Source organism: Danio rerio, chromosome 4 (genome assembly GCF_052040795.2).
Source record: "Danio rerio strain M-AB ecotype USA chromosome 4, GRCz13ab, whole genome shotgun sequence".
Lineage (NCBI taxonomy): Eukaryota > Metazoa > Chordata > Actinopteri > Cypriniformes > Danionidae > Danio > Danio rerio.
In genome coordinates, this window is record NC_141024.2 from 36,338,953 (window position 1) to 36,365,269 (window position 26,317).

General features: G+C 42.1%; 2 long non-coding RNA genes and 10 other non-coding genes across 12 annotated transcripts in view; 11 read left to right on the forward strand and 1 right to left on the reverse strand.

Annotated features, from left to right (window-relative positions):
• The window catches only part of LOC147844838 (uncharacterized), a 172,344-nt gene that overhangs the window by 139,861 nt on the left and 6,166 nt on the right, over window positions 1-26,317 (reverse strand). The window lies entirely within an intron of this gene.
• LOC148680291 (uncharacterized) lies at window positions 8,423-26,253 on the forward strand. The gene is made up of 2 exons (XR_015942991.1): window positions 8,423-19,438; window positions 24,919-26,253. It is a non-coding gene; the product is annotated as an uncharacterized LOC148680291 (long non-coding RNA).
• On the forward strand, window positions 9,153-9,225 carry trnaf-gaa (transfer RNA phenylalanine (anticodon GAA)). Its single transcript has one exon. It is a non-coding gene; the product is annotated as a tRNA-Phe (tRNA).
• On the forward strand, window positions 10,612-10,685 carry trnat-agu (transfer RNA threonine (anticodon AGU)). Its single transcript has one exon. It is a non-coding gene; the product is annotated as a tRNA-Thr (tRNA).
• On the forward strand, window positions 11,119-11,207 carry trnar-ucu (transfer RNA arginine (anticodon UCU)). The gene is given in 2 exon segments: window positions 11,119-11,155; window positions 11,172-11,207. It is a non-coding gene; the product is annotated as a tRNA-Arg (tRNA).
• trnat-ugu (transfer RNA threonine (anticodon UGU)) lies at window positions 11,954-12,027 on the forward strand. The gene has a single exon. It is a non-coding gene; the product is annotated as a tRNA-Thr (tRNA).
• On the forward strand, window positions 12,214-12,287 carry trnat-agu (transfer RNA threonine (anticodon AGU)). Its single transcript has one exon. It is a non-coding gene; the product is annotated as a tRNA-Thr (tRNA).
• trnar-ucu (transfer RNA arginine (anticodon UCU)) lies at window positions 12,722-12,810 on the forward strand. Its single transcript is given in 2 exon segments — window positions 12,722-12,758; window positions 12,775-12,810. It is a non-coding gene; the product is annotated as a tRNA-Arg (tRNA).
• Window positions 13,558-13,631, forward strand: trnat-ugu (transfer RNA threonine (anticodon UGU)). Its single transcript has one exon. It is a non-coding gene; the product is annotated as a tRNA-Thr (tRNA).
• On the forward strand, window positions 13,818-13,891 carry trnat-agu (transfer RNA threonine (anticodon AGU)). Its single transcript has one exon. It is a non-coding gene; the product is annotated as a tRNA-Thr (tRNA).
• trnat-agu (transfer RNA threonine (anticodon AGU)) lies at window positions 15,419-15,492 on the forward strand. Its single transcript has one exon. It is a non-coding gene; the product is annotated as a tRNA-Thr (tRNA).
• Window positions 15,925-16,013, forward strand: trnar-ucu (transfer RNA arginine (anticodon UCU)). Its single transcript is given in 2 exon segments — window positions 15,925-15,961; window positions 15,978-16,013. It is a non-coding gene; the product is annotated as a tRNA-Arg (tRNA).

Below are 26,317 nucleotides of genomic sequence, written 5' to 3' on the forward strand. Positions count from 1 at the left end.
TGAAGTGGAGTCTATTCACTGAATGGCGAATCAGTATCTCTAAGATTTCTGTCCCTGAAGACAGCTCTGCTGGTTGCGTTGGCCTCCATCAAGAGGGTCGGGGACCTGGAGGCATTTTCGGTCAGTGACTCGTGCCTGGAATTCGGGCCGGATTACTCTCACGTCATCCTGAGACCCCGCCCCGGTTATGTGCCCAAGGTTCCTACCACCCCCTTTAGAGATCAGGTAGTGAACCTGCAAGCGCTGCCCCCGGAGGAGGCAGACCCAGCCCTTTCTTTACTTTGTCCAGTTCGCGCTCTGCGCATTTATGTGGACCGTACTCAGAATTTTAGATCATCTAAGCAGCTCTTTGTCTGTTATGGCGGTCGGCAGCAGGGAAGTGTCGTATCGAAACAAAGATTATCCCACTGGATTGTGGATGCCATTTCACTCGCTTATTCGAGTCGAGGTCAGCCGTGTCCCCCGGGAGTACGTGCACACTCCACTCGGAGCGTTGCATCCTCTTGGGCGCGTGCACGCGACGCCTCTCTAACAGACATCTGTAGAGCTGCGGGCTGGGCGACACCCAACACATTTGCAAGGTTTTACAATCTGCGAGTGGAGCCGGTTTCCTCAAGGGTATTAGGTAACCCTTTGGTGATTGAGGAGACAACTCGGTAGGGTGTTGAAACACGCTTGCTGCGCCATTCTCCCTAACACGGAGGTACGTGCGCCTTTTTATCTGTCAGTAAAGTTCCCCGTCAGGTGAGCCCTGCAGATTCCTCCGTGGCCCCCAGCACTGACTCAGCGGAGGAGTCACTTGCTGGCTATGAGTACTCCCCCTTTTTAGGGCTAGTCCATATGTAAATTCTGCCATCTATCCCCCCCTTGGGTAACGGATGGCCTCCGCAGCGTCCTCCCTATCGGGATTGCACGCTTCCCAACGTACTGTCGTATTTCCTAGAATTATCTAGATGCTCACGACTTCCCAAAAAATATATCTAAATCCGTAAAACTTCTGTTGAAGTAGGATAAATTAGGGCCAGGGACACGTTGGAGGACCGCGCCCCCCATGATGTGGGTGCGTCACGCTTGCTTGACTATCTCCTCATCGGGGGTGTTGGTAAGGTGCAGTCATTATGGCGCTTTCCATACTTCTCCCATCGTGGATTTCATCCACTTATGGCACTGAAGTTCCCCAACCGAAGGGGAACGTTCGAGGTTACAGAAGTAACCCTTCGTTCCCCGAGGAGGAAACGGAAGTGCCATACTCTGTCGCCATAATGACTGTCCCTTAGCTGTTTGAAAGTCTCTTCAGCTTAAAAGGATGGCGTCTCCTGGCTTCAGGTGTGCTTATATGCTGAGATAATTGCAGATGCCGCACACCTGCGCAAGCTTACGCTGCCAATTAATTTCATTCATTGGCCCGTTCAATACTCTCCAGACAAGCGGCTTCTGATCCGAATCCTCCCATCGTGGATTTCATCCACTTATGGCACTTCCGTTCCCCTCCTCGGGGAACGAAGGGTTACTTCTGTAACCTCGAACGTTTGTTCTGTAGATGGTTTGTTCTGTAAAAAAAATATATAGCTTTAAGGGGCTAATAATTTTGACCTTAAAATGGATTTAAAAAATTCAAAACTGCTTTTATTCTAGCCAAAATAAAACAAATAAGACTTTCTCCAGAAGAAAAAAATATTATTAGACATACTGTGAATATTTCCTGAATCCGTTAAAACATCATTTTCAAACAAAATTCAAAGGGGGGCTAATAATTCTGACCTTAATTGTATACACACACACTGGTAGAGCTGACTGATGTCATGTATAAGCCTTCCAAGAATCCCTTGTTTGTGTTTCCTACCCAACCAATAAGTCCATTCTATATATATTAGATGGTTTTTCAGCGACTTTTCTGTCCGGTTTGCACACTGTTAAAAATTGTCCCGTTAAAAAACAGTAAAATTCTGGCAGCTGCAGTTGCCAGCAATGTACTGTTATTTTACAGTATGTTGCTGTAAAAATACATGGACTACATTGATTTACACAATACTCAAGTAAACTCATTTTGCTCACTGAAAGCAACTACCTCAACTTGGTCAACTGCTGAATGAGTTTATGAAGTAATGTGCCATATATGCTTAGAAGCATACTTATAATGATAACTTATTTTAGTTAATTAGAAAAGTTCGGTTTAACTCTAATGTCTTATTTTTTACAACAGCACACATACATGTAAATCTGGAACTACCAGAGAGATTCTGACTGCATCAGCAACTAAACAGCCGCTATCTTTAAATAGAGAAACATGCAGAATAACATCAGCAGCTCATTGTTCATCTTTAACTCATACACTGGCTCTACTCTCCTCCACAACGGTGACAGACAGAAGAAATTAGCTTCAGGTTTTACAGTAAAATACTGTTTTTTCCTTGATTTAACGGTAATCTACTGGCAGCTGTGGTTGCCAGCAATCTACTGTTTTTTTACAGTCTATTTCCGTAGTGTAAATTAACAGTATATTACTGTTAAAATATATTTTTACACTGTGTTTTTAACTCTCACACCTTTAACCCTTTAAACCCCAGAGCATATACTTCAGTTTTTATTGAAGTGTCCACACTACTGAGTGTTCAAGAAACATTTAGCAAAGCTGAAGTAAATTCATGAATTAACTGACTAATTAAATGATAATTGAGGATTAACAATGAACAAATGAAGAAATACTGAAGGGAAAAAACAAGAACAGAACATACAAAACTTTAGTCACAGCTTTATAATGAAATAACCTGAAGAACAACGATTGATTAAATCATTTAAATGATCAGCGGATGATTAAACAACTCTACAAACATCGTCACCAGCTACACTTATTACTTAATACATGTATTTTTGTATAACATCTACTAAAGTTCTTCTTGAGAGAAAGGTTAACATTTTACATCACCATCATGGAGAACAGAGTTTGCTTTAGTTGGGCTCTTAGCCCTGTCATTTTTAACATTTATATATCTTGGCTGCTGCAATTGTTAAGAACTTTGTTTAAAAAGCTGCTTTGTTGAGGCAAGTCAGCCAAAAACCTAAATAAGATCTGGTGATGTTCATGTTGCTATTAAATGGCAGAGTCTGTTCTCATTTAGTATAATAAAATTTACTGCTCCTATTCAATGTTTAATCTATTGTTTTACATTATATGTCTATATATGGCAATGATTTCTGGAAGTTTTTAAGAATATCTTGGACAATAACACTGCTCTATGGTGTCAATCGCACTCAAAAAGACATCAATAATCAGCATATGAACCTCAGTAATGGTGACAACTAACAAAATTAACAGTTTAACTCACAAACAGGCAACTGAAAGTCTAAACATAAACAACAGCAGAATCAAACGCAAATAAAGAAAACTGTTAGACCATTATACAACATTTATTTGTACCGCAATGCATGCTGGGATATTTGTACCGTGCCACTCCCAGCATGCATTGCAGCATGAAACATTTGAGATGTTACCATTGTTGAGATACAAGGTCAGATTCATAAGGTCTGAGTGTGTAATTGTCATTTCTTAACTGTTCAGTAATTACGGAGATATCTTTTCTGTTTCCACTTCTCATTAATTAAATTAATACCTGCAACTAAGCATAAAATTTATTGCATGAGGCCCTTCTTCCAGATTTATACCAAAACATTTATCAGAACTAATTTCAGACAAATAGATTTTTCTATTTATTGACTTTCCAACTTGATTGCTATAATACAAGCATTTTGTTAATTCTTTATTACAGTAATTGGAGAGTCTGAATTAATGAGTTCAAGGGTGAAGAGCCCAACTAAACCAGCCCCTCACTCTATTACGGTGACACAAAAAAACACATTAATTTCTGTTGGATCTCAATGAGAATAGTATGGAAGTCAAATCAGTCAGTAATAAGTGTGTGTCTGCTGTTGTTTGTGGAGTTGTTTAATGATCCTCTGCTGAGACTGAAGCTGTTTTATTTTACTTGATTTTATTTAATGTTGTAACTGACGTCACTGTTTGTGTTTCTTGTTTATTTTCTTCAGTAATTGTAATTATTAACAGCAGGTGTTCATCAGTGTCTGAATTCACTCATTAGTGTTCATTAAAACTGTCAGGTGAACTATATTAGTTAACTAGTGTATGAAATAGTGAACAAGGACACAAAGTGTGATTTCAAACACAGACTTCAAAACATCGAATCTGAACTCTGTTAGCTCACAGTTTTCTGCAGTTGGTTACTTTCTCGAAAACAAAAATGTTACCCAGAAAGCACTGTTTTTAACAGAATATTACTGTTTTAGTGAAAAAACATTATTTTACCGTAGAATCTGACCGTTTTTTAACAGCAATTTTTTACAGTGTGGTATTTTTACGTAAAATCAAAAAAAAAAAAAAAAAAAAAGAAAAACAGCTAAACAGTTTTTGTGTCACCATTGTGGAGGATAATAGCGTCTCTGTTTAAGTCCAAGATGAACTGAGAATATTTGATGTCATGCTGCAGCTTCTTTTCTTAAAAGGTAACTGTGTAGTTACTAATGCAGTCAAAATCTGTTTGCTAGTTGCATTCACACATAAACACATTGTTTCATCTAAAGACTTTACTTTTTTGGCACTAAGCTATGATTTTGTAAAATGAACATTGTATTAGTTCATGAAATATGGTTATTTTTTGTAAATTTATACAGTTGTATAAAACTTCCATGTTTTTCACAGAAAGATTCTGGCAACCACAGCTGCTGGTATTTTTTCGGAAATTTAACAGATATTTTACACAATAAGAGTTTGCTAATTAACACTCTGTTGGCGTTGACAATGTTAACACTTTCAAAAGTGTTATTTTTAACACTTATAGTGGTTCCCATATAAACTATGAGGGAGTGTTAATTTTAACTCTAAGGTAGTTAAATCTACTATCTAAAATTTGCTGAGCATGAACATTTCGTTCATTTTAAACGAATCTTCAATATGATTTGGGAACTACAAGTCCTCTCAGGGAGTGATTTGTTAATTCGCGCGTGCGTACATTTGTGCAGGTGGTATCGTTATTTCAAGTCTTCATCACATTTCGTGTCGTTCATCGTGGAAAGGCAGAAACCAATCATATGCGTTTACAGTCGAAAAAGATTTGATCCGTTCACCTCTCGAGTCCTCTATCGGGTCTGAGCCATTCGTTCCTCACGGGCCAATAATACGCGTTTAGAGCCGAAAAATTGGACAATTGGTCTGATTGGACATCCTGGGGGTCCAGCACAGTGGCCTAGCACCAGCCGCTTGGTTGAGGCCATTTGTACAAAGCTGTGTGCCGTTCACAAGTCCACTTCCAAGAAGGCTGGTGTTCGCACGCCCAGGTGGTCTAAAATACTGACCGATTACCACCACATCCGGGATCTGGTGCTTGGCAGTCGCAGGCTGATGGATGAAACAGTGATCCAGCTTTTTGAGCTAAACCAGAAGACGCTCATTCAGTGGTAAGCAAAGCACATTATTTTCTTTAAATTACCTGAATACTTCTAAATTAATATATATGAATAATACATATCATTTATAATCAGGTTTCAACGGAGGCAAAAGGATCAGGAAATGAGTGTACTCACTCAGGGACTGACTCCACTTGATCCAATTGCTGTGGCAGATACGCAGCTTCCTTTGCCGAGGGAAAAATTGGACGAGGCACCATCAACATCAGGCCCCAAACACCATTTGTCTTTCCTCCAAATAAAGAAGGACAGGTCGACCTGGTCGAAAGTCTGCTTCTGCAACCACCACAGTTTGCTCCTTCCTGCCGGATGCCACCACGGTGTGCTCCTTTCCACCGGCCCCCACGACGGAATGCCCCATCGCGCCAACCCCCACCACAGTCTGCCACATTGCACCGGCCCCTACCATGGTGTGCCTTGTCACACCGACCTTCACCACAGTGCGCCCCATCTCGCCAGCCTCCACCACAGTGTTCCCCATCATACCAGCCTCCACCACAGTGCGCCCTATTGCGCTGGCCCCCACCACAGTGCGCCCCATTGTGTCTGCCCCCACCACGGTGTGCTCCTTTCCACCCACCCCCAGCACGGTGTGCCCCATAGCACCACCCCCCATAGCACCAGGTGTTGTGCAGCCCATTTCAGGACCTGGATCATTGTTTGGCACACTTGTTTTTAACCCAGACATGAGTGTGTCAATGGTGATTCCATCATGTGCTGCACCAACATCCAGTGCAGTCCCAGCTTCACCTGCACCTGCTGTTCCTCCACCTGCTCCACCTGCACCTGCTGTTCCTCCACCTGCACCTGCACCTGCTGTTCCTCCACCTGCACCTGCTCCACCTGCGCCTGCTGTTCCTGTGTCCCGTTACACCCAGAGGAACAGGCGCAGACGGGAACAGGAGAAGGAAAGTGGAGTCCACAAAAGGAAGTATGTGCGTGCGGTTACTTTTAATGTTTGCAGCAAATGTGGGCAACCAAAGACTAAGGAGTTTGGCCATAGCCGATTTGGTAATGCCACATTTTGCCTGCAAATTTCAAATGGCAAATCCTTAGAGAACTGGTTGGCAGAACAGCGCCAGCAAAATAAAGGACAAACTCCAGCTCCAGAATAAAGGAAAAATTGCTGTATATATTTTTGTAAATGTTACATGGGTACTCTCTCATTTTATTTAATTTTTGTGTGTTAATATTTAGCATTTTAAAGTGGCACTTATAGGCCCACTCTTATTTTGTCTTGTGTGTACTTATTTAATATTTGTGTGCATTTTATGTAAAAATATATTTATATTTCTTAAAAAAATTACATTTTATACATTGCTTAAATACTATATTTTATATATTATGTGCCCCCACTCTTGCGTTTTATTATTTATTTATATTATTGTTTAATATATTGTGTATATAAAAATAAATATATATATATATATAGAGAGTTGTTTTTATATAATGTGTATAATAAATAAATATATTTATATATAGTATTGTTTTAATATATTATATGTGCATAATAAATAAATATATATTGTATTGTTTTTATTTATTGTATATTATATAGTTTATATATTAAGATATGTTTTTATTTTGTTTTTTATATTTTTTAAATTGTTTTGCGATTTTAATATTTGTATTCATTTTAATAAACCATTTTGCATATTACTTGTTTTTGTGTGCATTCATTTAAAGTTATTACATAAAGAAATAAAACATATATTAATATATACATATATATATATATATATATATATATATATATATATATATATATATATATATATAGTATAGTATATATTTATATATTAATACATAAATATATATAATATACTTATATATACATAAACATGCATACATATGTTTAAGTGAAACATTTTCATTCATTTTTAATTAACGTAATATGCTTTTTAAGAACAATATCCACATAATAATAGTAATATCAATATAATTGCCTGTGTTACGTCAATAAAACTTCAATAAGAGCGCAGCTGATTGGCTTCGCTGAAACCGACACTGATTGGATATTGTGTTACACAGATTGTGTGTTCGAATCCAGCACGCAAAAAATGACATTTAGAATGACATGCAATATGCAACCAAAATACCACATTATGCACAGTCACAAAGCCACGAACACTACTGCAAGCGAAATTTGTCGCATTTTTCCATTTTTTTGCGGCTTGTTCGCTTGCGAGTGAGCGAGATGATTGGACCCCTTCCTATGCTAAGCGAGCGCTCTACCATTTGAGCTAATTCCCCTTGGAAAAATTAAAATCGGTAGTTTTTGGTGTGGTCAAAAAAAAAAAATAAAAGATCACATCTGCTCTGTGGTGGCCTCTTTGCCCTGCCCGCCGTTTAGTCGTCAAATTGCCTGGAATAGAGCGCTTTTCTTTTGAAGGCCCTACCTATTCCTGCTCCAGTAAACGTGTTAGGAGCCCTGCATGCCGAATGACTCAGAATGACTCAGTTACTCAGAAATCAATGCACATTGGCACCACCTTGGATTGACATTCTGCTAATTTTCTGCAAGGCTGTTTTTTTTTTTATTCATTCCCTACAGCTCTGACAGCACCACACAACAAGCTTGAGGTTCCATGGTGTAATGGTGACCACTCTGGACTCTGAATCCAACAATCTGAGTTCAAATTTCAGTGGGACCTGTTATTTTGCCAGCACCGCACAAAAAAAGCTGGAATAGAATGTTAATCTCTTGAAGGCCAGGGAATGACAGTTACTCTGGGCTTTCTAGTGCTTTAGGCAGGAAGTGGCCGGTTAGCTCAGCTGGTTAGACTATGGTGCTAATAACGGCAAGGTTGTGGATTCGATCCCTGTACTGGCCAAGCTCTTACTCTCTTAGGCCTCAGATGCATTTAAGGGCTCTGCTCGGTCTTACACACGTCTATGCTGCAGAAAAACTATTGAATGGCAGCTGAAATAGCTCAGTTGGGAGAGTGTTAGACTGAAGATCTAAAGGTACCTGGGTAGATCCAAAGTAAAGTAGTGTTGTTTTTCAGTTTTGGGCACAAGAGTTAGGTGACCGAAAGTCACCCAAAAAGCCTAGCTGCTGCACCCTTAAGTCCAACTGCTTCCACTTGACCAAAAAGCTATCTTACTTCCAGATGGTCACGTCGCTTCTGGTGATGATTGAATCAGGAGAGTTTCACTTTAAACCTTTTCGCTTTAAAAAGGCATTAAAAACAGAGGTGGAGAATGCAGGCATTGTTCCCGCTAGCTCTCGCATCCAAAGCGAGCGCTTTACCATTCGAGATAATTCCCCTCTGAACGTGTGAGGAGCCCTGCATGCCGAATGACGAGTTACTCAGAAATCAATGCACATTGGCACTGCCTTGTATTGACATTCTGCTACTTTCTGGCAAGGCCGTTTTCTTTTTTTTTCTTTTTTTTTTTTTTTAACATTTTTTTCTCTTTAGCCCGGGCAGCATCAACCTTGAGGTTCCATGGTGTAATGGTTAGCACTCTGGACTCTGAATCCAGCCATCCGAGTTCAAATCTCAGTGGGACCTTGTTTTTTTTACCAGCACCGCACAAAAAAAGCTGGAATAGCATTCTTATCTCTTGAAGGCCGGAAAATGACAGTTACTCTGAGCTTTTTAGCAAACATTTCAGGATTCTGCTTAGTCTCACAGACATGAATGCTGCAGGATACTTGTGAAAGGGCAGCCGAAATAGCTCAGTTGGGAGAGCGTTAGACTGAAGATCTAAAGGTACCTGGTTCGATCCCAGGTTTCGGCAAAACATTGCTGTTGTTTTACTTTGTGCACAAGGGGCAGGTGACTGAAGGCCCTACCTGGTCCTGCTCCAGTAAACGTGTGAGGAGCCCTGCATGCCGAATGACGAGTCACTCAGAAATCAATGCACATTGCCACCGCCTTGTATTGACATCCTGCTACTTTCTGGCAAGGCCGTTTTATAATTTTTTTTTTTTTACATTTTTTTTCTTTAGCCCGGGCAGCACCAACTGGAAGACTTTTATTAAGCTTGGCAGTAAGTGGCCGGTTAGCTCATACTGCCACTTGTAAGTCGTGGTTATTCTTGGTCACACCGGCCAATCACTTTGTGAGCTGGAACCAAGATTCACCCTATTCTTGGTTAAGGCAGCCAATCGTGTTCTGAGTTACAATGAACGCTATGGCCAATCAGAGCCCTTATACCATCCATGATTTGTACTGTAATAAAAGATTTCGTTGCGGATTAATTCGGAAACCAATTGCAAAGTAAGTATTTTTTTAACAAGGTGGTTTAAATGAATAACCATTACAGTAACGTTAATTACTACAAAATAATTATTATATGATTGTTATAGCTGTTTTATAACGTTATTTGGTAAGATTAATGTTAGCCGACCAAGCAAACTGTACAGTTTTACTACAAACATTTTAATGCAGTTATTAATTAATTAATATGGATCATGCATGATTGCATCACTAATAATAAACCAACAATATAAGGGTCACACATCAATCCATCACTAATAATAATGTTATTATTATTAGTGATGGATTAAATTGTGACCCTTATATTATTGGTTTATTATTAGTGATGCAATCATGCGTGATCCATATTGTTTTATGCTTTATGATTAGTGATGTATTATGCGTGAGCATTATTAGATAAGTTTATGATTAGTGATGTAGTGATATGTGAGCGTTATTATACTATTTGTTTATAATTAATGACTGATGAATTGATCCTTATATTTATTATTAGTGAAGTGATTGATTAATGTGTGAGAATAATGCACGGGCATTATTGTAACTATGGTAGTAAATGACAATATAAAGTGAAGTAATGTATAATAACTGCATTAAAATGTTTGTAGTAAAACTGTACAGTGTGCTTGGTCGGCTAACATTAATCTTAACAAACAACGTCATATAACATCTATAACAATCATATAATAATTGTGTTGTTGTAATTAATGTTACATAGATGATTAATAATGATAGATTAATAATGTTAAATAGAGCTCACCGGAATGAATTATAAAATTGTATAGCTTTGAGGCGTAATGAATAGTGCGACAAATAGAGTTAAACAACCTCTTTGCTTGCCATTTTAAGACTTGCTGTCTTTTTTTAGTCTCTGTGTGCAAAAACGTCTTGCCTCCTATTCAGCATTGGCGCTGTGGCTTAGTTGGTCAAAGTGCCTGTCTAGTAAACAGGAGGTCCTGGGTTCAAATCCCAGCAGTGCCTTATGTACAGGTTTCGTGTTTGCTTTTGTTAAGAGTAACGAGTGTTTACGCTGCGGGATGTTTAGCAGTCGGTTTCTTAACAAAACTCAAATCCTTAAGAACGCTGCTTGTTCAAGAGGGCTTTGGACGATGCCTTTATATAGCATAGTGTGGTAATGCCTAACCAATTGGACTTTAATATTTCAAGTCCAGACATTCCCACATGCAGCGCTACCGTTGTTAGTTTTTTTTTTTTTTTTTGGAATTAAACATTTAGCCTGTATCAAGGTCGTTTGGCGCTGTGGCTTAGTTGGTCAAAGTGCCTGTCTAATAAACAGGAGATCCTGGCTTTGAATTCCAGCAGTGCCTTGTCCGCAGCTGGCTGTTCATTCATGGGCCAGAGAGTACTAAAATGTGCTTTCTGTCCAACAGTTCTAGAGGAAGCAGAGCACTTAGGCTCTGTGGCGCAATGGATAGCGCATTGGACTTCTAGGTTGTGAGCTGAGCCATTCAAAGGTTGTGGGTTCGAGTCCCACCAGAGTCGCAAGCTTTGCACTTTTTCTTCACTGACTTAAGGTGTGGTGCGTTTCTAACATTTTAGGCATCTGTCCATCCCGTTTTGCTTCTTTCTTTCATTGCGCAGTGCAGGCTCAGATACTAGGGGTACTCTACAATAAAGCCGATGACTTAATTGAGCTGTTTTAAATAAGGGAGATTAGAAAACGGTGTAGGGCCTAGTGGGCTTGAGGAATGACTCGTCGGCAACCTGTGGTTTTGGGGAAAAGTAACTGCCACCTATTGTTGAGATCACGCCTTTTGGATTTGTCGTACAAGAGCCTCTTTATGCATGTGCAAAGTAACTGAGTAGAAAGCACAGTAATTTTTGCTTCCCCCCCACTGTCTTAGATGAAACTGCGTTTGGAAGTATCGTATCCAGAGGTTTTTTCTTTTAGTGTTAAGACTAAGTTGGCCAGAGCACCTGTCTTGGGAACAGCAGGTGCTAGGTTCAAATCCAAACTGCACCTTTCCCTCAGATTATGGGAGAGTGGCTTTCTGATCTGAAACTCTTTCAATGGCCGATAGCATATGTTTGTCCTGATTTCCATTTTCCGAGCTGACTCTGGGTTTGGATGACATGGTCAGGCTTGAGACATGATCATCCAGACTCTAAAGGACCGCGTCCGGCTTGTCAGCATTTTCTGCATCCTGACATGCTGGTTTTTGTTGTGTATTATTTTTTCTTCTTCGATTTTTGTTATCGGGCAAATGTCTCTTACTGTGAATTTCTGTGGCGCTGTGGCTTAGCTGGTCAAAGCGCCTGTCTTGTAAACAGGAGATCCTGGGCTCAAATCCCAGCAGTGCCTTAGTCCAGGTGGTGTGTGTGCTTGTTTTATGGAGCTCACCGGAATGAATTATAAAATTGTATAGCTTTGAGGCGTAATGAATAGTGCGACAAATAGAGTTAAACAACCTCTTTGCTTGCCATTTTAAGACTTGCTGTCTTTTTTTAGTCTCTGTGTGCAAAAACGTCTTGCCTCCTATTCAGCGTTGGCGCTGTGGCTTAGTTGGTCAAAGTGCCTGTCTAGTAAACAGGAGATCCTGGGTTCAAATCCCAGCAGTGCCTTATGTACAGGTTTCGTGTTTGCTTTTGTTAAGAGTAACGAGTGTTTACGCAGCGGGATGTTTAGCAGTCGGTTTCTTAACAAAACTCAAATCCTTAAGAACGCTGTTTGCTCAAGAGGGCTTTGGACGATGCCTTTATATAGCATAGTGTGGTAATGCCTAACCAATTGCACTTTAATATTTCAAGTCCAGACATTCCCACATGCAGCGCTACCGTTGTTAGTTTTTTTTTTTTTTTTTTGGAATTAAACATTTAGCCAGTATCAAGGTCATTTGGCGCTGTGGCTTAGTTGGTCAAAGTGCCTGTCTAATAAACAGGAGATCCTGGCTTTGAATTCCAGCAGTGCCTTGTCTGCAGTTGGCTGTTCATTCATGGGCCAGAGAGTACTAAAAAGTGCTTTCTGTCCAACAGTTCTAGAGGAAGCAGAGCACTTAGGCTCTGTGGCGCAATGGATAGCGCATTGGACTTCTAGGTTGTGAGCTGAGCCATTTAAAGGTTGTGGGTTCGAGTCCCACCAGAGTCGCAAGTTTTACTCTTTTTCTTCACTGACTTAAGGTGTGGTGCGTTTCTAACATTTTAGGCATCTGTCCATCCCGTTTTGCTTCTTTCTTTCATTGCGCAGTGCAGGCTTAGATACTAGGGGTACTCTACAATAAAGCCGATGACTTAATTGAGCTGTTTTAAATAAGGGAGATTAGAAAACGGTGTAGGGCCTAGTGGGCTTGAGGAATGACTCGTCGGCAACCTGTGGTTTTGGGGAAAAGTAACTGCCACCTATTGTTGAGATCACGCCTTTTGGATTTGTCGTACAAGAGCCTCTTTATGCTTGTGCAAAGCAACTGAGTAGAAAGCACAGTAATTTTTGCTTCCCCCCCCACTGTCTTAGATGAAACTGCGTTTGGAAGTATCGTATCCAGAGGTTTTTTCTTTTAGTGTTAAGACTAAGTTGGCCAGAGCACCTGTCTTGGGAACAGCAGGTGCTAGGTTCAAATCCAAACTGCACCTTTCCCTCAGATTATGGGAGAGTGGCTTTCTGATCTGAAACTCTTTCAATGGCCGATAGCATATGTTTGTCCTGATTTCCATTTTCCGAGCTGACTCTGGGTTTGGATGACATGGTCAGGCTTGAGACATGATCATCCAGACTCTAAAGGACCACGTCCGGCTTGTCAGCATTTTCTGCATCCTGACATGCTGGTTTTTGTTGTGTATTATTTTTTCTTCTTCGATTTTTGTTATCGGGCAAATGTCTCTTACTGTGAATTTCTGTGGCGCTGTGGCTTAGCTGGTCAAAGCGCCTGTCTTGTAAACAGGAGATCCTGGGCTCAAATCCCAGCAGCGCCTTAGTCCAGGTGGTGCGTGTGCTTGTTTTATAGAGCTCACCGGAATGAATTATAAAATTGTATAGCTTTGAGGCGTAATGAATAGTGCGACAAATAGAGTTAAACAACCTCTTTGCTTGCCATTTTAAGACTTGCTGTCTTTTTTTAGTCTCTGTGTGCAAAAACGTCTTGCCTCCTATTCAGCGTTGGCGCTGTGGCTTAGTTGGTCAAAGTGCCTGTCTAGTAAACAGGAGGTCCTGGGTTCAAGTCCCAGCAGTGCCTTATGTACAGGTTTCGTGTTTGCTTTTTTTAAGAGTAACGAGTGTTTACGCAGCGGGATGTTTAGCAGTCGGTTTCTTAACAAAACTCAAATCCTTAAGAACGCTGCTTGCTCAAGAGGGCTTTGGACGATGCCTTTATATAGCATAGTGTGGTAATGCCTAACCAATTGGACTTTAATATTTCAAGTCCAGACATTCCCACATGCAGCGCTACCGTTGTTAGTTTTTTTTTTTTTTTTGGAATTAAACATTTAGCCAGTATCAAGGTCATTTGGCGCTGTGGCTTAGTTGGTCAAAGTGCCTGTCTAATAAACAGGAGATCCTGGCTTTGAATTCCAGCAGTGCCTTGTCTGCAGTTGGCTGTTCATTCATGGGCCAGAGAGTACTAAAATGTGCTTTCTGTCCAACAGTTCTAGAGGAAGCAGAGCACTTAGGCTCTGTGGTGCAATGGATAGCGCATTGGACTTCTAGGTTGTGAGCTGAGCCATTTAAAGGTTGTGGGTTCGAGTCCCACCAGAGTCGCAAGCTTTACTCTTTTTCTTCACTGACTTAAGGTGTGGTGCGTTTCTAACATTTTAGGCATCTGTCCATCCCGTTTTGCTTCTTTCTTTCATTGCGCAGTGCAGGCTTAGATACTAGGGGTACTCTACAATAAAGCCGATGACTTAATTGAGCTGTTTTAAATAAGGGAGATTAGAAAACGGTGTAGGGCCTAGTGGGCTTGAGGAATGACTCGTCGGCAACCTGTGGTTTTGGGGAAAAGTAACTGCCACCTATTGTTGAGATCACGCCTTTTGGATTTGTCGTACAAGAGCCTCTTTATGCTTGTGCAAAGCAACTGAGTAGAAAGCACAGTAATTTTTGCTTCCCCCCCACTGTCTTAGATGAAACTGCGTTTGGAAGTATCGTATCCAGAGGTTTTTTCTTTTAGTGTTAAGACTAAGTTGGCCAGAGCACCTGTCTTGGGAACAGCAGGTGCTAGGTTCAAATCCAAACTGCACCTTTCCCTCAGATTATGGGAGAGTGGCTTTCTGATCTGAAACTCTTTCAATGGCCGATAGCATATGTTTGTCCTGATTTCCATTTTCCGAGCTGACTCTGGGTTTGGATGACATGGTCAGGCTTGAGACATGATCATCCAGACTCTAAAGGACCGCGTCCGGCTTGTCAGCATTTTCTGCATCCTGACATGCTGGTTTTTGTTGTGTATTATTTTTCCTTCTTCGATTTTTGTTATCGGGCAAATGTCTCTTACTGTGAATTTCTGTGGCGCTGTGGCTTAGCTGGTCAAAGCGCCTGTCTTGTAAACAGGAGATCCTGGGCTCAAATCCAAGCAGCGCCTTAGTCCAGGTGGTGTGTGTGCTTGTTTTATAGAGCTCACCGGAATGAATTATAAAATTGTATAGCTTTGAGGCGTAATGAATAGTGCGACAAATAGAGTTAAACAACCTCTTTGCTTGCCATTTTAAGACTTGCTGTCTTTTTTTAGTCTCTGTGTGCAAAAACGTCTTGCCTCCTATTCAGCGTTGGCGCTGTGGCTTAGTTGGTCAAAGTGCCTGTCTAGTAAACAGGAGGTCCTGGGTTCAAATCCCAGCAGTGCCTTATGTACAGGTTTCGTGTTTGCTTTTGTTAAGAGTAACGAGTGTTTACGCAGCGGGATGTTTAGCAGTCGGTTTCTTAACAAAACTCAAATCCTTAAGAACGCTGCTTGCTCAAGAGGGCTTTGGACGATGCCTTTATATAGCATAGTGTGGTAATGCCTAACCAATTGGACTTTAATATTTCAAGTCCAGACATTCCCACATGCAGCGCTACCGTTGTTAGTTTTTTTTTTTTTTTTGGAATTAAACATTTAGCCAGTATCAAGGTCATTTGGCGCTGTGGCTTAGTTGGTCAAAGTGCCTGTCTAATAAACAGGAGATCCTGGCTTTGAATTCCAGCAGTGCCTTGTCTGCAGTTGGCTGTTCATTCATGGGCCAGAGAGTACTAAAAAGTGCTTTCTGTCCAACAGTTCTAGAGGAAGCAGAGCACTTAGGCTCTGTGGCGCAATGGATAGCGCATTGGACTTCTAGGTTGTGAGCTGAGCCATTTAAAGGTTGTGGGTTCGAGTCCCACCAGAGTCGCAAGCTTTACTCTTTTTCTTCACTGACTTAAGGTGTGGTGCGTTTCTAACATTTTAGGCATCTGTCCATCCCGTTTTGCTTCTTTCTTTCATTGCGCAGTGCAGGCTTAGATACTAGGGGTACTCTACAATAAAGCCGATGACTTAATTGAGCTGTTTTAAATAAGGGAGATTAGAAAACGGTGTAGGGCCTAGTGGGCTTGAGGAATGACTCGTCGGCAACCTGTGGTTTTGGGGAAAAGTAACTGCCACCTATTGTTGAGATCACGCCTTTTGGATTTGTCGTACAAGAGCCTCTTTATGCTTGTGCAAAGCAACTGAGTAGAAAGCACAGTAATTTTTGCTTCCCCCCCACTGTCTTAGATGAAACTGCGTTTGGAAGTATCGTATCCAGAGGTTTTTTCTTTTAGTGTTAAGACTAAGTTGGCCAGAGCACCTGTCTTGGGAACAGCAGGTGCTAGGTTCAAATCCAAACTGCACCTTTCCCTCAGATTATGGGAGAGTGGCTTTCTTTTTTTTTTTTTTTTTTTTTAACACTTTTATTGTTTCAGAAAGGTGTGATACATTCTTACTGTATTAGTAACCAAATACCAATCAAAGAACTCGCGCCCCATCCCGACGTTCAAAATAAAAATAAAAATTTTAAAAAAGAAAGGAACAGAATAAAAAAATGCATTCTCATGCGAGGAAAGTAATACAAAAACAAATAAATAGAAAATAAAGATTAACTAAAATAAACTTAAAGATAAAAATAAAAAGGGCAATTTTGTTAAAAATTAAAAATATATAAAAAAATAAATACCATTAAAAAATTGACATTTCAACATATACAGTCCAGTGAAATTATATTAAAGTTAGTCATTACAAACACAGTGTATTTTAACAGTCACATTGTTTGGGATTACTAAACAGTCAGTGCACTGTTATTTAAAAAATGAAGGAAGAAGTCCCAAATCTTGTAGAATATGTGCATTTTTTGTTTGATTGAATAAGTCAACCTTTCCATTGCTATACAGGAAGACATTTCCTTAATCCAGAGTGACAAAGATGGAGCATGAGTACTTTTCCAGTGAATGGCAATCAGGCACTTTGCATGTAATAGACACAGATTTATAAACTTCTGTTTATATGACTTCAGCGATAAGGCAGGTGGGAAAAGACCAAGGATACAGATTTTAGGGCAAAAAGGGATTTCTTAACCAATAGTTTTAGAGATTACACCAATTATTTCTTTCCAAAAGAATTGCAAGTGCTCACATTGCCAAACACAATGGAACAGTGTGCCCTTGTAAGTCAAACATTTTCCACAAATGTCCAGAATATTTCTATTAAATTTATTTAACATTTCTGGTGTTATATATGTTCTCATTACCCGATTATATTGGATTAATTTAAAACGGGTATTGATTGATAATGTTTGCGCTTGAAGACAACTTTCTTCCCATTCATTTTCTGTAATATCTATTTGAAAGTCTTCAATCCAAGCCAGTCTTTTATGATTTGTAGATTCTTTGGAAGCATTAACAAATTTGCTATATAGTGTAGAAATTTTGTATTTGGCACTGGGATCTTTAACTGCAATTTCTTCTAAACTACTTAGGGTCGGACACTGATATGAATGATTTTTAGATCTTATAAAATTACGGATCTGAAGATACTTAAAAATATATCTTTCCTTTAAGGTTTCAAAGGACATCAATATATTATCTTCATAAAGATCTGATATCTTTTGCAAGCCTTTCTGGAACCACAGCTTAAAACCCTTGTCTGATTTCCCTGGTACGAATAATGCATTACCCCAAATGGGAGAGAATTTAGAAAGTACCGGGGTTTCTCCCAGCTCAACCTGTGACTCATGCCATGATAAAATAGTGGCTCTCACAAATGGGTTAGATGTATTTTGTTTGAGTTTCTTTAAAGAATCAGAGTATAAATATGTGTCAAGACTCAAATTGCCTGTACATTTTCTTTCAATCTGTATCCATGGAATGCTAGGTGTCAAAATCTGTTTGCTAATTGCAATCACACATGAACATATTATTGCATCTAAAGACTTTACATTTTTGTGCTAAGCTATGATTTTGTAAAATGAACAGTGTATTAGTTCATGAAATATGGTTAATTTTTGTAAATTTATACAGTTATAAAAAACTTCCATGTTTTTCACAGAAAGATTCTGGCAACCACAGCTGCTGGTATTTTTTCGGAAATTTAACAGATATTTTACACAATAAGAGTTTGTTAATTAACACTCTCTTGGTGTTGACAATGTTAACACTTTCAAAAGTGTTATTTTTAACACTTATAGTGGTTCCCATATAAACTCTGAGGGAGTGTTAATTTTAACTCCAAGGTAGTTAAATCTACTATCTAAAATTTGCAGTGTAGCTTGCTCGGCCTGGCCATTGGTCTGTGGATTGTGCTCGTTAGAGGCTAGTAGTCGCCCCTAGCTGTCGGCAGAATTCTGCCCAAAACCTGGACACAAATTGCAGACCCCTGTCTAAAACCATGTCAACTAGGAGGCCAAGAATACGGAACATGTGGTCCCAGCCAATGGCTGCTGTCTCCCTCAATGAAGATTATTTGGGGAGTGAAATAAAGTAAGCTGCTTCAAAAATCTGCCCACTACAGTGAGGACTACTGTGTTGCCACGGAATGGTGGTAACCCAGTGACAAGCCAACAAAAACTGGCCAGTGTTCCACACCATTGAGAGCCGGCAGAACCATTAACCCCATTTCCACTATCGCACCTAAAGCAAGGGAGCCCAGGCCAGTCGCGTTTCCACTGTCCCTTCCAGGGCCTGATCAGGCCAAAGCTGGGCTTCATCAGGGCGAAATATAGGCTATAGCCTATTTTATTACTTGCTCTTATGTCCTGCTCTTACACATTATATTTTCTGATTTTCACTGGATGTCAACTCATTTTGCACAAGCACCAGAATTGATAACCACTGCTCTGAGGTACTCAAAATAACAAACTGTCATACTCAAAATAAATTGCGTACCTAAAGTTACTGCTTTACTTATATTATTCTTTACAATGTTTAAAACAGTTTGATAATTTAGTCAATTAATTTAACTGGAACAATAAAGTCTTCAGTTTTAGACAACTCGCGCACTGGTCCATCCCTTCTGAGAGAGCTCCATCTTGGTTTATGGTTGAACAAGGCATCCTACTCCCCCTTCCATCACTACAATGTCTATCTATCCCTCTATTTATTCATTTTTTTTGTAAACGTGTTTTTTAGGCTGATCTCAAAAGTATAATAATTTTACTGACAGAATTTTAGGTGTAGGCTAGGACGGTCTCTGCCATTTGCAGATAATGTTGTCCTTTTGGCTTCACAGGACATGGACCATTCAGCATGCAGAGGGACAATTTGCTGCAGAGTGTGACATGGCAGAGAAAGAAACAGTACCTTTAGTGTCACGGAATACAGGGAGACCCAATTGCAAGTAAAATAATTATTTATTGACTCAGACAGAATGACAGAAGGAAGAACGCAGGAAGATGATGAGTGAGTCAAGCGAGCAGCAGGAAATATAAATCGAACAGGGAGCACTGAAGAACAAGATCAGAGAGCCGCCAACAGAAAGGTACAAGAGTCCAAACACAGAGCTCTCCCCGCGACACACGACCAGAACTCAGCGACCGGAACCTGACAGGACACAGACAAACAGACGTGAAGAAAACGAACTGACACTGTGAGACAGAAACGCTGAACATATATAGGCGCGGTAATGCGCTGCACCTGTGGTCCACTGATTACAGCTGAGCGGTGCTGCGCACGGCAAGGCTGGTGACAGCGTACACGTGACCACCCAGCTGATAAGGTAAACACAACTGACAGCAACGCGACTCTAACACAGACACAGAGACACCCAACACACACACTCATACACGCATATACGTAAACGCATAACGCACCACACCGTACACACACACACATACACACACGCAGACACATCATAGAAGAACAGACAGATCCACAATCGTGACAATACCCTCTCTCCTAGGAACGCCTCCTGGCGTTCCCAGACGAGCATACCTGGCGATTGTAATCATCGATAAGAGAGTGATCCAGTATGTCCCCGGCCGGAACCCAACTTCTGTGCTCAGGACCGTAACCCTCCCAGTCCACCAAGTACTGGAATCCTCGTCCCCTCCGTCTAGAGTCCAGAATGCGCTTAACCGAATAAGCCGTCTCCCCATCTACGAGACGCGGCGGGGGGGGGACTGGTGTGTGCGGATTAATTGCCGTATGAAAAACGGGCTTTACTTTAGATACATGGAACACGGGATGAATTCTCCTGTACGCTGGAGGTAATTTGAGGCGGATTGCCACAGGACTAATGATTTTAGTGACAATAAATGGGCCAATAAATTTAGGAGCTAGCTTATTACAAACGGTGCGGAGCGGAATATTCTTAGTTGAAAGCCACACTTTTTGACCGACAACGTAAACGGGAGGCTTAGACCGGTGGCGATCGGCTTTAGCCTTGGTGCGCACACCCACTTGGAGGAGGGTCTGTCTGGCCCTGCTCCAAGTGCGGCGGCACCTCTGGACAAAGGCGTGAACGGAGGGGACCGCGACTTCAGATTCCAGACTGGGAAAAACTGGTGGCTGGTAACCTAGACTACACTGAAACGGAGAAAGGCCCGTGGCCGACACTGGTAACGAATTATGTGCGTACTCCACCCACGAAAGCTGCTGACTCCAGGAGGAGGGATTCTGTGAGACCAAACATCGCAATGTGCGCTCAAGATCCTGATTGGCTCTCTCGGTCTGACCGTTACTCTGGGGATGAAAGCCAGACGAAAGACTCACAGTAGCCCCCAATAAACGACAGAATTCCCTCCAAAATTTAGAGATAAACTGAGGCCCCCTGTCAGAAACCACGTCCGTCGGGAGGCCATGAATGCGAAAGACGTGATTAATGACAGCAACCGCTGTCTCTCTGGCTGACGGTAATTTGGGCAGAGGGACGAAATGAGCAGCCTTCGAGAACCGGTCCACTACGGTTAAAATCACCGTGTTGCCGTTGGAGGTAGGCAGCCCCGTAACGAAATCTAGCGAGATGTGGGACCAGGGTCTCGAAGGTACTGACAGCGGCTGAAGGAGTCCCGCGGGTGGCCGATTGGAAGTCTTGGAAACAGCACACACAGAGCAAGCCAATACAAAATCACGCACATCACGAGCCAATGCTGGCCACCAGAATCGTTGTTTAATAACAAATGATGTGCGACTCACCCCAGGATGACAGGCTACTTTGGAGGAATGTCCCCATCGAATAACATCTGACCGAAGTTTCTCTGGCACGAATAACCGACTCGGTGGGCATCCAATCGGGGGCGTTACCCCATCTAAGGCTGCGCGAACCTTCGACTCTATCTCCCATGTGATGTTAGAAATAACAATCCGCTTAGGCACTACGGGTTCGAGTGACGATGTACGCTCCGAAGAATCAAAAAGACGGGATAACGCGTCGGGCTTAATGTTCTTAGATCCCGGTCTATATGAGATGGTGAAATTGAACCGTCCGAAAAATAACGCCCACCGAGCCTGCCTAGAGTTTAATCTTTTGGCGGATTTGATGTACTCAAGATTCTTATGATCGGTCCAGACGATAAAAGGGACCCCCGACCCCTCTAACCAATGACGCCACTCCTCCAAAGCAAGCTTGACGGCCAACAGCTCTCGATTACCAATGTCGTAATTACTTTCTGCTGCTGATAACCGATGAGAATAATACGCGCACGGGTGGATCTTGCCATCCGAGGAGGAGCGCTGGGACAGGATAGCTCCGACCCCGACCTCTGACGCGTCGACCTCCACCACAAACTGCCGGGAGGGATCAGGGGTTATCAGGATTGGAGCTGAAACAAAACAGCCTTTCAGTTTTGAGAACGCAGCTTCGGCTGCGCTGGACCACCTGAACGGCGTTTTGGAGGAGGTCAAGGCGGTCAGAGGTGCGGCGAGCTGGCTGAAATTGCGAATAAATCGCCGGTAGAAATTGGCAAAGCCCAGAAACCTCTGCAGGGCCTTACGGGAATCAGGAGTTGGCCAATTTACCACAGCCTTAATCTTCTCTGGATCCATGCGCAACCCCTCGACTGACACGATATGCCCTAGAAAGGGAACAGACTGTGCATGAAAAACGCATTTCTCCGCCTTGACATAAAGACCATTCTCTAACAGCCTCTGAAGCACTCGCCTGACGTGCTGAACATGTTCCTGGAGAGAATGGGAAAATATCAGTATGTCATCCAGGTAAACATAAATGAACTGATCTATCATATCTCTCAGCACGTCATTGACGAATGCTTGGAAAACAGCCGGAGCGTTGGAAAGGCCGAAGGGCAGAACGCAGTACTCAAAATGCCCTCTGGGGGTGTTAAACGCTGATTTCCACTCATCCCCCGCTCTTATGCGAACCAAATGATAAGCATTGCGGAGATCTAATTTTGTAAAAAAGTTCGCCCCCTGCAGACGTTCAAAGGCTGAAGACATCAACGGCAAAGGGTATGTATTCTTGACCGTTATGTTGTTCAGCCCTCGATAATCAATGCACGGGCGAAGGGAACCATCCTTCTTTTTTACAAAAAAAAATCCCGCCCCCGCCGGTGAAGAAGAGGGGCGAATGATCTTGGCTGCTAGAGAATCAGAAATATATTTCTCCATGGCCTCCCTCTCTGGAGCAGAAAGCGAGTATAATTTGCCTTTAGGCGGAGACGTACCTGGCAATAAGTCTATTGCACAGTCATAGGGACGATGAGGAGGCAAAGAAGCAGCCCGGGACTTACTGAACACTCTCTTCAGGTCATGGTACTCACGGGGCACGTTTGACAGATCCATCTGCTCCTCCTGAAACACAGAACGAGAAACAGCAGAACAAGCAGACACTAGACAAGATTTATGACAGCTCTCACTCCAAGAAAGCACAGTATTATGTCCCCAATTAATGTGAGGTTTGTGCAAAACCAACCAGGGATGTCCCAAGATCACAGGAGTGGCAATAGTCTCTGTTAAAAAAAACTCAATAGTTTCGGAATGGTTACCAGAAGTAATGAGTCTTATAGGAGCAGTGGAGTGTGTGATGGTGGGGAGAGAAAGACCGCTAAGAGCGTGCACTGCGATAGGAAGAGAAAGGGGAACAACAGGGATTTTCAAACTGTACGCCAGCTTAGAGTCAATAAAATTCCCCTCGGCTCCGGAGTCGATGAGCGCATGACAGTGGTGCATGATAGAGTTAAAAGATAGATTGACTGGCAGCATGGTTGTGTTAGGGGACTTGTCAAGGGTGATTTCACCAGCCAGTAAACTCTTACCCGGCGACGAATTCTTATTCTTGGCTAGACACGAAGCCACAAAATGTCCAGCGACTCCACAGTACATGCATAGTCCTTCCATGCGGCGACGACGCCTCTCCTCCGTGGAAAGCCGAAATCTGCCCATCTGCATGGGTTCCGGCTCGAGATCAGATGAGGGGGGTTCAGAAGATGCAGCGAAAAAAGATTGCGTGGGAAGAGGTGGAGTGTGCAATTTCTTGTGGGAACCTCTCTGTTGTAACCGAGTGTCCACTCTGATGGCTAAATCAATAAGCCCATCCAGTGTCTTAGGCAGATCCATGACGTAGATTTCATCTTTAATATAATCTGCTAGTCCGTGCAAAAACATGTCCCACTGAGCTTCGGCATTCCATTTACATTCGGCCGCCAGAGTACGAAAGTCAATGGAATATTCAGCAACACTCAACTTATTCTGTCTGAGTTCAGCGAGCTTACGAGCCGCCTCTCTGCCAGAGACCGCTCGGTCAAACACAGTTTTTAACTCCTCTGAGAAAGCTTTAAAGGAGTTACAGCAGGGGAGTTTACGCTCCCAAACAGTGGTACCCCAAAGTGCCGCTTTACCTGTCAGCAAATTGATCGTAAACGCCACCTTACTCTCTTCGTTAGGGAAAGACGAAGGCTGTAGCGTGATGTAAAGTGAACACTTTGCTATAAATGACCGGCACAATTCTGGTTCGCCGGCGTAACATGCTGGTGGTGGAAGTCGCGGTTCAGTGGATCTGGGGGTCTCTTCTAGCGCATGAGCTGCTGGTGGAATGGTGGGAGGAGCTTGCTGGACAGCTTCAGCACGAAGCTCAGAACCCAGTCTCTGAACCTGAGTCGTGAGCTCAGAAACTTGAGTGACCAGCGCCTCAATGGCCTGGCCGGTCACTGCCATTTGTTTGTCCTGATGATCCAGTCGGGCTGAATTGTGGGCGAGGAAATCCTGGATTTTGGTGACACTTGCTGGGTCCATCTCAGTGGTCAGTTCGTTCTGTCACGGAATACAGGGAGACCCAATTGCAAGTAAAATAATTATTTATTGACTCAGACAGAATGACAGAAGGAAGAACGCAGGAAGATGATGAGTGAGTCAAGCGAGCAGCAGGAAATATAAATCGAACAGGGAGCACTGAAGAACAAGATCAGAGAGCCGCCAACAGAAAGGTACAAGAGTCCAAACACAGAGCTCTCCCCGCGACACACGACCAGAACTCAGCGACCGGAACCTGACAGGACACAGACAAACAGACGTGAAGAAAACGAACTGACACTGTGAGACAGAAACGCTGAACATATATAGGCGCGGTAATGCGCTGCACCTGTGGTCCACTGATTACAGCTGAGCGGTGCTGCGCACGGCAAGGCTGGTGACAGCGTACACGTGACCACCCAGCTGATAAGGTAAACACAACTGACAGCAACGCGACTCTAACACAGACACAGAGACACCCAACACACACACTCATACACGCATATACGTAAACGCATAACGCACCACACCGTACACACACACACATACACACACGCAGACACATCATAGAAGAACAGACAGATCCACAATCGTGACATTTAGATCAAAAACCACGGTGCTTGACTTGAAAAAGATGGCCATCTCCAGTTTGGAGGAGAGTCCTTACCCCAAATGGAGTTCAAGTATCTGCTTGTTTTTTTTTTTTTTTTCATGAGGAATGGAATGTGAAATTAAAAGATGGATCAGTGCAGCAGCAGCAGTAATGCAGTTGATGTGATTGTCTGTTGTGGTGAAGGAGCTGAGACGAAAGGCAATGTTCTCAATTTACCGCTCAATATAGGTTCCTACTCACACCTATGATCATGACTAAAAGGACAAGATCTTGGACACAACCAGACACATTTTACAAAGTGTTATGACACGCTTGTTTGAGTCGCAACATAAAAGAGATGAACCAACAAAATAGCCTGAATGCAAATTATTTATTATAAAATGTAACTCATAAAACAATCAATCAAAGCAACCAACAAATGTCTAGGGATAATAATAAAGATAAAGAACTTAGGATATAATCACAAAAACACATTGTACACATGATACAAGCAATGCAAAACAAAACCATAAGGTTAAAGAGTCAATGAGATGGCAGGTCTTGACATGAGGACTCATGAGTAGCCACAGCGTCCTGGGGTAGCTAACACAACAATGTTTATATACCCATGGATGAGTAAGTAATGCAGGAATCAAAGCAGGATTTACTACATACTCCAATCTGGAGTCTTGGGATCATCACAGTGTTTTAATATTGTAAAACTTAACTAATAAAAGATGCAACACAGGACAATTGAATGGGCTTTCTAAACTTGGGGTCCTGGTATACTGCTAACTAACTGTCCTGGAGCTCCACAGCAGCTTCTTTGATGTGCAGTGTCTTCCCATTGATTTGTTTCTCATTCAGGGAGTCAGACAGAGAACATCATCCAAAACAACACTAGCTACATGAATACACTGGAGAGTGGAGTACAGATGTATCCACACCTGTACAATCACTTGCAAAGATATTTTAAGCCACAGAGGTGCTGTTTGCCAGATGTTTATGAAACTGTTCTTCTCTCAGCCACCAGCATTGTGTTTACGGTAAATGCGAGGAGCGCAACACATTTACAACCCCACCTACTTCTGTAGGAAAACAGTATAGCGTCACTCAGCCTTTTCAAACATTATTCAGACATGAAATATCCTGTGCACATGAGAAAATGTTTTGCTGCATTCAGGTCATGTGTGCAACTTTTTGTCCATGTGTTTCTAAAGCTGCGCAGAATGAGGGAAACTCTGTAGACACTGATCAGATCTGCACGGTTTCTCTCTAGTGTGAATCCTCTTTTGTGTTTTCAGATGTGTTAACTGATTAAACCTCTTGTCACAGTGTGAAACCTCTACTGTCTCTCCAGTGTGAATTGTCTGGTGCAGTTTCAATTTTGGTGCAGTAATAAAAGACTTC